This window comes from Lissotriton helveticus, chromosome 2_1 (genome assembly GCF_964261635.1).
Source record: "Lissotriton helveticus chromosome 2_1, aLisHel1.1, whole genome shotgun sequence".
Classification (NCBI taxonomy): Eukaryota; Metazoa; Chordata; class Amphibia; order Caudata; family Salamandridae; genus Lissotriton; species Lissotriton helveticus.
Window position 1 is genome coordinate 339,103,660 of NC_136059.1, and position 12,223 is coordinate 339,115,882.

Here is a 12,223-nt window from a genome sequence, read left to right on the forward strand (position 1 = left end):
CCAAAGACACCAAACATAAACTGGTTACCATCTTCAATTTGGAAATGACAGCTTATTAAGCGTAATAAGGTAAGTCCAATGTTATTCTATGGTAGAGGAAGCTCTTGCGGTAGTGAAAAACAAATTTAAGAGTATTTCACTGCCAGGACATCTAAAATCTAAAAGTACATGCCCTACTTTTTAAATACACTGCACCCTGCTTGCTATGTTGTCCAGGGCCTCCCCAGAGGAAACTTATATGTATTAAATATGAAGGTTTGGGCTTTTGCAAAAGGGTTACTTTGCCAGGTCGACATGGCAGGTTAAAACTGCACACACAGGTGGCAAAGCTGAGACATGTTGAAAGGGCCACTTAAGTGGGTGGCACAACCAGTACTGCAGGGCCACTAATATCATTTAATTTACTGGCCCTGACCACATTTAATGCCACTTTACTAGGGCCTTACAGGTAAATTAAATGTACCAATTGGAGACATAAATCAAAAGGGAGGTCCCCTTAACCAATCCAATTCGGGACGGGGGGAAAGTAGTACACAAATGGACGTAGTCCCGATCACAAAAGAAGCTTTTCAATCCAGCTAGACACAAAAGGGCTCAGATAAAAATATTAGTACCACCATGTTAATGCACTATTATACACAAAGATACACACATAAAAAGCCTAAATAAGTTTGTCTTAAAAGTATGGTCATTTCAATAAGTATATTAAACAATTGTATAACACAAATTCATAAAAAACAATAAGTTAAAAACACATATTTAAAATAACATTTCATAAACGTTGATTGTAGTTTTCAAGAAGTAGTTGACAACTACTTCTTGAAAACTACAATCAACGTTTGAGCCCCTTTGTGTCTAGCTTGATTGAAAAGCTTCTTTTGTGATCGGGACTACGTCCAATTGGGGACATGCCAATGTTACCATGTTTTAAGGAGTGAGCACATGCACTTTACCACTGGTTATCAGTGGTAAAGTGTGCAGAGTCATAAGGCCAGCATAAATGAATTCAGCTAAAATTGTGGAGGAAGGCAAAAAGTTTGGGTGAGAGACCACCCTAAAGCTTACAGGTCTAACAGTGCAGGATTGGAAAGTCTAATCAAGTGGCTTATGTTCATCATAAGTTTGCTCTGTTCTGTTGTATTTTTCACCAATCGTTCTTAAACGTGCAAAGAAAATAAATCACTTTGACTGCATCGTGTTTGCCACATAAAGTACTTCTGATCTACATGCATCTACATTTTCAATTTCAGATACTTACTGGACATTGCCTTTAGCACTAATATATGACATCAGGGTCCTTACCTCAACTATAACATTTATAGGGACTGCTTGCGGTATTCCAGCTTTTGCAGACATATCATTGCCCATTGTTTCTTCTGCACAACTGCGGGCTAATTCTGGATGAAGTGCTAACACCACACATTTGTTGCCTCTTGGCAAATAAAAGATGTCAGTGACACATTTAAAGGTATGCCTTTATCTTATCTACCTCTCTGTCCCTGTAGCTTTCTCTTTCTTTCTTTTTGTCCCTCTCTTCTGCGTCTATCTCTATCTTGCTATATGTTTCACTCCCTTTTTCTGTTTTTTCCTTTCCTCATTTTTTATTCACATTCAGCTACATGAATTATGCATGTGAAAGGTTGAAAATTAAATACAGATATGAAATGCATTTATAAATGTGCAAAATAAGGATGACTAGGAAGACGAGCAAAGGAATTTGCTGCTTCTCCTCATTTAAGATGAAGTTCCTATGAGGTAGAATGATCCCTGGGCCTTATACCGCTAAAAGGACTTCTTTATTTTCCTCTGGGGTTTGTCCTTTCATTGTTTCCCCAGGTTATGGATTGCATGGGCCTGGTGGTGATCTTGGCCAGTGTTTCTTCCCTCCTCTTGGTCCTGTAGTGTAGTTCCTATATCCCTGATAGGCTCTGCACATTGGAATAATATACACCGTAGATTTGACGTAGGGCTGAGGTCAATATGTCTCTATTGAGTACATTAAACTTAATTACTTGTGTGTGCCAGCTAACTCAGAGGTCACTAGAAACGTCTCGAATCAACAAGAAGGGATTAGTTTCTGACAACTGCAGAAACATGACAACTTTGTTTCCCTTAGAATCGGAACAGTCTCAGAATCGTGGAAACAATAGATAACAGTTTCAATTGTGCATACTTCGTTTCTACAGCGTTTGCACAGAAATAGGTAGACGGGCGTTTCAATAAAAAGAGTTTATTGAACAGTCTTATTTTTTGTGCAGGAGATATGAACTGCTACAATCGTAAGACAGAATGCGAAGTATAATACGCACAGCGTTAGCAGTAGGATTAGATAATACTGCAATAGCGTGGTTTGTAGCAATGACATATATTCATAAAAATACATACATAAATAACACAGGCTAAAATGTGAATACTCATCTGGTGCTTCTAGTTAGTTCTACCCCAGTGTACCTAACCTAAGTGTAGTATGAGGTAAGAAGTAGTTGCTGTTTTCTAAAATATAGCAAGCTTTAGTTTAGTTTTGCCAGAGTTGCCAAGAGTCCCTCTAGGTTCTACTCTGCTCCATACCTTAGAATGAGAGAGGTTGGAATCTCTTTCCGGGTCTCAATCTCTAACACCCCGCAAGGGGAGTCAGAAACACTGGAGCTGGATTCTCTGCAAGGAGGATGACAGCCTCTGGTCAGTGCGTCATGCGGTGACTCGAATTCCTTTCGAACTTGCCGTGGGGAGCTGCAGCCGAGCCGTGCAAGTATGTAGTCATGCAGTCGGTAGGTAGCCGTGCCTTGCCATGGCAAGTGAAGGTATATTTATACCTTGAAGGTGTTTAGGAATGCCAGTATTGACGTATAAGTTGGGCAGAGGGACGTCATGAATGAACCCCTAAGGAATAGATGTTCATGCATAATAAATGAGTTCTTGGAGAAATCAATAATCCAAGCAAGAGGAAGTCCTAAAGGCTTAAGAGTCTGGTTTTGCAAGAACTCGTTGTGACGTGGATGGACGGATGTAGGTGGCCATGCCTGTATTTGGCTAGCATGGATAATGCCTAAATAAGGGTTGGATTTCTATGCCTATATACGGGCAATACGAATTGTGCCTATATAAGGGCGTAAATCGGGAAACCTATCTACGGTATCTTAATCTCCACACAACACCCACTCCAGTTTCGTAAGAACAACATTACTAAATTCTAAACATGCTTAATATATCTAAAATATAGCTACACATGATTTGCTAAAAACATGTCTAAAATACATTGTTGAAAATGCATTAAAACTGTTGCTATGCATAAAAATGCAATGGTGCTGTGCATATTAAAGTAATGTTTCATTCTAAGCATAAGTTGGAATTGAATGCTAAATGAATGAATCATAAACATATATACATTATGAAATGGCTCGTAAATACAGAAGAAAAAAGCCGAAGCCATTTCATGTCAAGTTACATAAAACAATCGTCATTGACAAGGTGACATATTGTCTCTGAAAGTGATTCAAAGAATTCTGTTCTCTATGAATAGTTCTACTGTGAGCAGATTACTTTGCCAAAAAAGTTAATCGTAGAAAAAAGTGCCAAGTTTAGTCTTTCTTTTGAAAAATGAAGGCCAAATTCACAATCTTCCTGGTACACTGTGTGCTGAAACAAAAGTCAGTGTATGGGGATGGAGAAAAGATTAAATCTTCTAATCCTGTAGAGAAAAAGTCATCTACCGTTGTAGGTGAAAGTTGGATTACCTTGTTTAGAAGACTAACCGCACATAGATGAGAAGCATCGCTTTCAGCATTGGTCACATCAGCAATGTTCGTATCCGATGTTACCTGCATGCCTGTTGTTTCCTCTTGTACCTCAGCAGTAGCAATTTGCATCTGTGAGGTCTCAATGAATGCTGTTATTAGGATTGGTAGCCGCTGGGGACAACACACAGCATGGGCCGTTACCGGGTCCAGCACAGTATCGATATCCGTAGGCATGACTGATGGGAGTGTTAGACAGATGTCTAGCACGCATTCTTCACCGCAAAGCAGGCAGCATAGAACAGGTAAGATGCAATCTTGCCAGATTGGTCTGAATGACAGAACCATGTGGTATTTAATTCTCGTAGATGAGGTAAAACTAAAATCTGGACGATACGCTCACGAGACTTCATCTCCAATAGAGCTCTCTCTATGGTGCTTGGAGTGACGCTGGTGATTTGGCTTGCCATATTGTAGCAGTGGGAGCAAAAATAGGATCCCTGCAACGAGTGCTAAAAGTAGTGGCAGTCCGCCAAACACAGAGTGCACGAAGTTGGGAATGATTCCGAGGACTGCTTGAAAAGGTGCTAACAGTCCTGAACACACGTTCTTAAATATATGTACAATACCGCTCGTATCAGACATGTTTAAGATACGTTCCAACATTTCTGAGAAATGTATAGGACAGTTTTTATTCAAAAGGGCTTGTATCTCGGCTGAAGTCCTTGCGACTTGTAGAGCAAAGGTTTCTTTGGCAGAGGTCAGAGGCACTGCTTGTTGTAAAATAATGGCTTTCATTCTGCTTAGAGTATCAATTAGTATAGAAGAGATGTTCAGTGAAGGCCATAAAAAGGGACTCCCTGGCTGTCTTTAGTTGAGGGAACAAGACTTGCATACAGCAAGTGACCCTGGATGTAACCGTTACTAGATATGGTATACCTGGCAACATGCCACAGCAGTTGTGATCATTCAACATGAGGTAACTTCCATTTGAAAGTTGTCCAAAAATTGGATTAATCACTGTAGCCGGTGAACCTTGCAGGTGGCAGGATAACTTTGATGTGGAACCATCACAGATCCTGTGTAAATTAATACCCTGGCATAGGAGAGAACTGCTTAGTGCGTTTTCACAGTTTGTATCGCTAAGAAACACTTCACGCACCCCACTCCAACATCTGTGTGTGTAAGGTAAATCCCAGGATGTCTTGATGTATCCTTTACCCAACCTTTCATATTTGCCTGCTGGTATATGTGTTAGGCAATACTGAAAATGGAAAGTTGTAACATGCAGAGTAATTTTACCATGTATGATCCACTCAGTAGCTGGTTTTTCTGCCACCATAAATGTTAATTTTTCCAGTTTTTCAATGCTCAGCACCGTATAGTCTGCTCTTCTCTGTGCCAGTTTGATCTGTTTATCAGTGAGATTGAATTCTGAAAACAGTGACGTAGTGTTGATTAAACGCCAAGGCACATAGCCTGCACACAGGTTTTGTAGCGTCCAGCCAAATAGCATGATTGAACGTAGTTGAGGCTGACCATGTTGCAGCATGACCAAGTCTTTTTGCATGATGCCTATGGCAGAAGATACTATGCTGTCCAATTAATATATTCTGGACGACAGAGTCGTTAGATCATTGTCTACTACAGTGAGCGATTTCTCTAAATGATTATAATCAATTTCTCGTATTCTTTCTGTAGTTTCTGCTTGGGCAACCTTCCATATTTCATTATAAGCAGCGTAGATACCGGCATATATGAAACGTTTTTGACGCTGTCTTCTTGGACCTAGCAAGAATTCCCTAAGGTCTGCATCTTCTTAAAGTAAAGTTAAGTGTTGCTTCACATACTCTAGTGTAGCTTTCTGTAGCCAATCATGGCAAAGGTTCCCTACACTGTATGTTGTTACTACCCCTGGATGCAGTCTTTGAACATAGCGTGGGTCTGACCTATTGATAGTGAAACCCAGTGTTTTGTTCAGGAAGCGATCTTGTCAGTTTTTTGTGTCTGTGGGCCAGAGCAACCATTTGTTCCAATCTGGATCTGATCTGTTGTGATGCAAAATAGTATGTACGTCGACCTTCCCCTTTGTAGTGCCATTACTTGCAGGTGCAGGCATGGACAGTGTATTCATGTCTTTGATCTTGGCGATCCCAAGGAAAGACGTTTGTTGGACAGTGTCATTCAAAAACATAATTTGCTCAGGGATGATACTGGCTCTAAACAAAGCTTCTACCTCCTGCACTTGCCAATCTTTTGTACCCCAGACAGATTTTGTCTCAATGTTGTCTTTCCAAAAGTTGATAAACCCTGTCTAGACAGTTGGGCAATAAAGGCTGCAGAATAAATCTGTTTTGTATTGGTTAACATATTTTTCGTTCCTGACTTGTTCACATTTTTAAGGAAATGTTTTTCTGGATTTGACAAGTTAAACCCTGAAAAATATGGAAATGTATTTGCAAAAGGTTTTGAGCTACCCTTTGGAGGTGTAGGACAATGTCCCCATTGGTTATACATAAATACATTTCTAGGTGATACATTTCTATGCAAGAAATGATGACCATAGTGGTTATAACAATATATTTGTTCATAGTCTGATGAACCCTCCAAATATTTATGATTTGTGAATACTGCAGTCATTTCTGGATCAGACATCATATTATTAACATGAAAATATTGATGGAAGGAGCGTCAGGTTCGCAATAGTTTGCGAACTTGACGCTGCTTCCATCAATATATTCATTTTTGGAATGGTTTGGTCTTAACGGTAGGCCAAAGTAAGAGGAGCGCCCGAATCGATAAGGATCACATTGAACTATTTTATGAACATCTCACCAGTGCATACCTAGCACCACCCTTACCGTTGTTTGAAATTGATCATATTATTAACAGTCTCGAAGTTTCAATCATCAGAAAAGGTACTGGAGGTAATAAAGTCACTTAATGAAAGTTTAAACAAGTGTGAAATTTTCAAGAGTTCCGACAGGCCAAAAATGTCATAATCAGTTTTGTCCCAAACTATACCATCTGGCATAAGAATGGCAGTGATGTTCACTGCTGACAAGTCTCTTGCTTCACAATGGGATAATTTGTGTGGCTGGAGAAGTAAGTTCACTCTTTTACTTGCTGTGCCCATTTGAATATATTTTCCATTTATCAGCATACCCAGAGTTATTACCAGAGCTAACCAAAGTAGAACGAAGAATATTCCCAAAACAATCCATAGTTCAAACCATAGTGAAACCAGACAAGTCTTTTTCAGGAGATGAAAAAAATCTGTCGCTTGTTCTTTGAAAGTTCTTTGTGCGGGTGTTGTTTCAGGTTCACTGGGATCCTCAAAAACGTATCAAAGTTAATGAAATAGCTAGAGGCAGTTCTGTTAATGGTTGGAATTGCTTCAGGATTCGTTGAAATTGCTGGAACCAGTTGATCACTTGTTATTTCATTGTAGACAGGTGTATCAGGACGAACAGTTATTTGGGTTTCCAGAGGAACGAGTTCCATAGCTTTGTTGCTTAGTCCTTCATGTCTCACTGTAGAATCTTCAAAGATGATGAGTCTCTCAATTTGAACCTCTTGGATTGTAGCTAGCGGAGTGCGTCTGCTACATTGTCGGACTCCACTTGGCCTACTGCTTAGTATCGGCCACTTAGTGTGGTTTGATCAGGTCGATGGACACAATGCTTTTTTCCTTTTTACCAGCAAGGGACGGCAAAAGTACTGTTCTTGATCCGTGGATTGCTAGGACAGGTACTGGTTGTCTGTAAGAAGGCCCAAATTCCTTCTTGTTCGCAATCTTTTCTCTGACTAGATCACCAAGCTTTAGGATCCAGACAGGCCTTGCTGGGATGGCTGTTTCCCCCCCAGTGGTGGTTGGCTTCAGGAACACGTTGCTTTGTAAAAAACAGCCAAACGATCTTTGATATCAAATTCTTTATTTTCCACTACTCTGCCTTTCATGTCAAGGTCCAGTACCAACATTCTAGTCCCAAATAGGACCTCATATGGCGTGACACCCCCTAGAGAACTTCTTGGCAAATTATTTAATGAGCGTTGGACCCCATAAAGATGTTTGACCCAAGCATCACCCGAACCTAATACCCTAGCTGTTATAGACTGCTTTATGTCTTGGTTTTTTCTTTCCACAACAGAATTTCCCTCAGGATGGAATGGAGAAGAATACCGCAATGCTACGTCTAAACGTGCATGCACATGTGTAGTCCAAACTATTCAGAACTCAATAGTAACCACGTATTAAAACAAATTGTAGTCTCTACTTAAATCCAAAGTGTGCAGACCAAATTAGTCAGCAATATATTCGTTTGCGAAAGGTATATTATATCAAAAAACGTCTCTGCAGTTATTGCCCCACGTTATGCCTCCTCAGTGACCTAATTAAGTGACATGTAATGCATACTCATTCATCTTTATACACGTAGATCTATTATCTCACTTAATACTCGTCATAAGTAGCACGTAGTGCATGTTACAGGTTAGACATCATACGCAGCCTAATAGCAGCCGTATTAAACCCCAATACGCATTACCCCAAGAAAAATTGCATTTCCGAATCACAATTAAGACCCCGTTTTACTGAATCCAAATGCATTATCCATAAAGCCTCCGCTCTACGGAGTCTGAGTTCCCTGTTTCCACCTCTAGGGTTTTGCTCTGTCACTTCAATCCCAAAAAAAGACATTTTCTTATGGGTATTTTGGGCTGGGCAAAGTGAAGCATGGATCGCCGCTGGATATCTGGGGTCCCCATTTTTTAGCGCTCTTATATGTTCCGTGATTCGTTCTTTTAAAGGTCTGATTGTACTTCCCACATACTGTTTATTACATTTGCACACCAGTAGATATACTACATATCTCGTGGTACAGTTAATGTTTTGCCTGATTTCATAACCCTGGTTGTTAGGACCTTTAAACATTTTAACTTTATGTTGTGCCCATTTACATACATTGCACAACCCACATTTGTAAAATCCTTTAGTATATGGAGTTAACCAAATATTACTCTCTGGTGTTTTCGGCAAGGAAGGACTAAGCCTGGTACGCAAGGTCCTCCCTTTCTTGAATGTAATCAATGGTCGAGCTGGTATTTATTGGGACAAAATATTATCTCTTTTAAGGATCCCCCAATGTTTATTGAGAGTTTTCCTTAATATCTGGTTCATTCCGTTGTACTCAGTGATCATGCGTACTGAGGTTTTATCTGATTTGTTTGTGGTCCCACCCCTGAGTGTATCCGTTCTTGTGACTTTCGCGATTTTTTTGGCTGCTCTTGACAATGTGGTGTTGTCATAACCTCGATTTTTGAATCTTTGTTCCATATCTTTCACACAACTTTTAAAATCTTGGTCACTACTACAGGTACGTCTGGCTCGTAGGTATTCTCCATATGGTATTGATCTAATTTGATGTGTGGGATTACTGCTTGAGGGGTGCAATATAGAATTACACGATGTATCCTTCCTGAAAAGTCTGCTATTTAGCTTATTGTTTTCCACATACAGTTCTATATCTAGAAAATTTATTATCTCAGCACTTAGTTCCATAGTGAACTGCATGCCGTATTTGTTCTTGTTCAGATATTCTTTGAACTCTTTCAATTCATCGGTCGAGCCCGACCAGATGAGTAAGCAGTCGTCGATGTATCGACCCCAATAGACAATTTTATCAATCCAGCCAGACCCCTCTATGCCCCATATGTATTCTGTTTCAAGGCAGCCCATATAGAGGTTGGCAAACGAGGGTGAGAATTTAGATCCCATAGCCACCCCCTTATTTTGTTTGTACCATTTATTGTCAAATAAAAAGAAATTATTCTTTAGGATTAATTCCATCATTCCGATCAGCATTTCATTGTGCAACCACTGTGTAGCAGGTCTATTACTGAGTAGGCGAGTGATTGCTGTCAAACCCTTTTCTATCTCTATACTAGTATATAGGGACACTACATCTAATGTTGCTAGTAGTAAATTAGGGTGCCATTGTACGTCTTCCAATAGACTCAAAATGTGTTTGGAATCTTGGATATAACTTGCCATGGTTTGTACAATGGGACCTATGAATAGATCTACATATTCTGAAAGCCTTTCAGTTGGTCCATCTATTCCTGCAACAATAGGTCTGCCTGGTGGGAAAGGCTTTTGTTTGTGAATCTTAGGGAGAGTGTAGAGGATAGGGTATGTAGGACGAGTGGTTTTTAAATATGATAGTTCATCATCATCCAAGATCCCCTGTGTGTGCCATTTGGCCAATTCCTGGTTGATTTTCATACAAAGTGATCCCATTGGATTATAACCTATTTCTTCATAGCACGTCCTATCGTTAAGTTGAGACAAAAACTCGGTGTTATAATCACTCAAATCCATCACTACTACATTACCCCCCCTTTATCAGCCTCTCTTCTTGCAGAGAATAACCCGGGCTGTTCTTGAACCCTTGAGGGAGTCGACAGAAGTGACGCTGAGTCCCCATTATTGAAAAAGCTGTCAAATACCTGCTTTCAGGTGCTATGTTCTGACAAAAGAAACCGTTAGAAATATCTAATGTGGTTTTATATTTTTTACGCACAATGTTATTCATCAATGCTGTACTGTGTGCATTTTGCACTGCAAATGTTTTACAACAAGAGTTTAAGTGTCTGTAATCCAAAACTAGACAATATGTATTGTCTGGTTTAGAAACAGGAAACAAAAGATTGTTCATTGATTAGGTGCACGTTTCAATCACCCCTTGGTATTCAAGTTGATCTAAGATCTCCCTGACCTGTTTTTTAGCTTCTTGCTTAATTGGGTACTACCTTTGTGCAGTAGGTTGATTTTTTAACCGGATCTTATGATGAGACGAATGCTCATCCCATCCTACATGATTTTTGTATAATGCGGTGGCCTGGGCAAGTGACCATTTCCTGGCATAAGTATATTTTAAATGTACTGGAACATGGTTGGAGTCGGCTGGCATAATGATGTCTTCACCATGTGGGCACTCTCTGACAAGTTCTGGTGGCCAGTCCTGTTCAGCTAGAAGTATATCATAACCCTTTGAAAGTCTCTCCCAAAAGAGTGCTCTCACTTTTCTTGGTATGTCTCCCTCCATCCGGAGTATTATTTCACATACCTTTTGTGGAGAACTAACCCTGGTGTCTATAGTCTCTACTTGTATGTACTCATTCAAGTCCACAGTCTCCAGAACTTCCTTCAGGTTCTGGCGAGCTATTGTTACTTCTGCTGCACTGTCCAACATTGTCTGAGTCCATTCTCAGTTCTTGAGTTGTGTTCTCAGGATCCTCGGCATGTCTGATCTCCAGACCTACTACCTTATTTTTGGAGAATTGAGGTTTTAGTTTGTTTTTCTGAACGTGTTGATCATCTTTGGACTTCACGCGTTCTTGTTTTTTATCCTCTTCTTTCGGATGTCTGTGACGATATCTGAAAAGTATGAGAGGAAAATGTATCAGAATCTTGATACCTATCAGGTTTTCTAAAATTATCCCTATTCTTGAGGTTATACCTCTTTCAGAGGGCTCCTTTGGAGGAGACCTACCTCGGGATTGAGAATGTTTCTCTTTTGAATTTTGTTTGTTATTTTCCCACTTCTTTTTAGAAGAGGCAGGATTTCGTTTAATAGAGTCCTTCTCAGGACCTCCAGGCAGGTGTGGTTTAACTGGTTTACCACCCAAACTGTCTCTGCCTAATTCTTCATAAGATTTTTCAATTATTCTGTGTAGTTCGTGTAGATGATCTTCTACATCAAATTCCCTTATTTTCTGGTGGATTGCCACTGATGCTGCTTCTGCCTTAATATTAGATAATATTATTGTTGAGACCAGGTCGAAATTTTTCAGGAACTTTATACCTAAATTCAGAGCAGGCTCTGCCCTGTATTCATTTTGAATTTGTTTCAGGACATCAGGTATTACGCAATAGACGGAACACCATGTGTTTTAGTATAGATGGCAGCAAAGACTGTGCCCCAAGTGGTGCAGTCTTCCAGATGTGGTGTTATCCCCATTGGTAAACAGATTGTTAGTATTCTGTGTTTCTCATAAGGCCTAGTATTAGGAAATACCGCTTTGATTTGAGTAATTTTTTGAGCTATCCAGAATAGAATTTGTTCACGTTTTGTGGGCATTTTACCCATGAATGTGTGTGTGGGGTTTGATTTTCAATGGTTAATGGTGGTTGGACTGTGAAAGTCCATATGACATATTGAACTAAATTTTGAGTGAGTAATTCCTCGTCTGACATTACTTCAATGTCAGGATGATGTGTGTAGCTGGCTAAAATCGGCCATGTTCTTCCTGGTCTACCTAGTGGACCGAGCCTGGTAATGTGATTTAAATGTTTTAGGGCACCTTTAAACCAGAGCTGATGCTCCTGGTATGTGAGTGGAATTTCAACATCCTCAAAAAGAATATATTCCTCAGGTGGTTCATCTTCTTTGTAGAAGTGAAACATTTTTGTTACTGGATGTGATTCA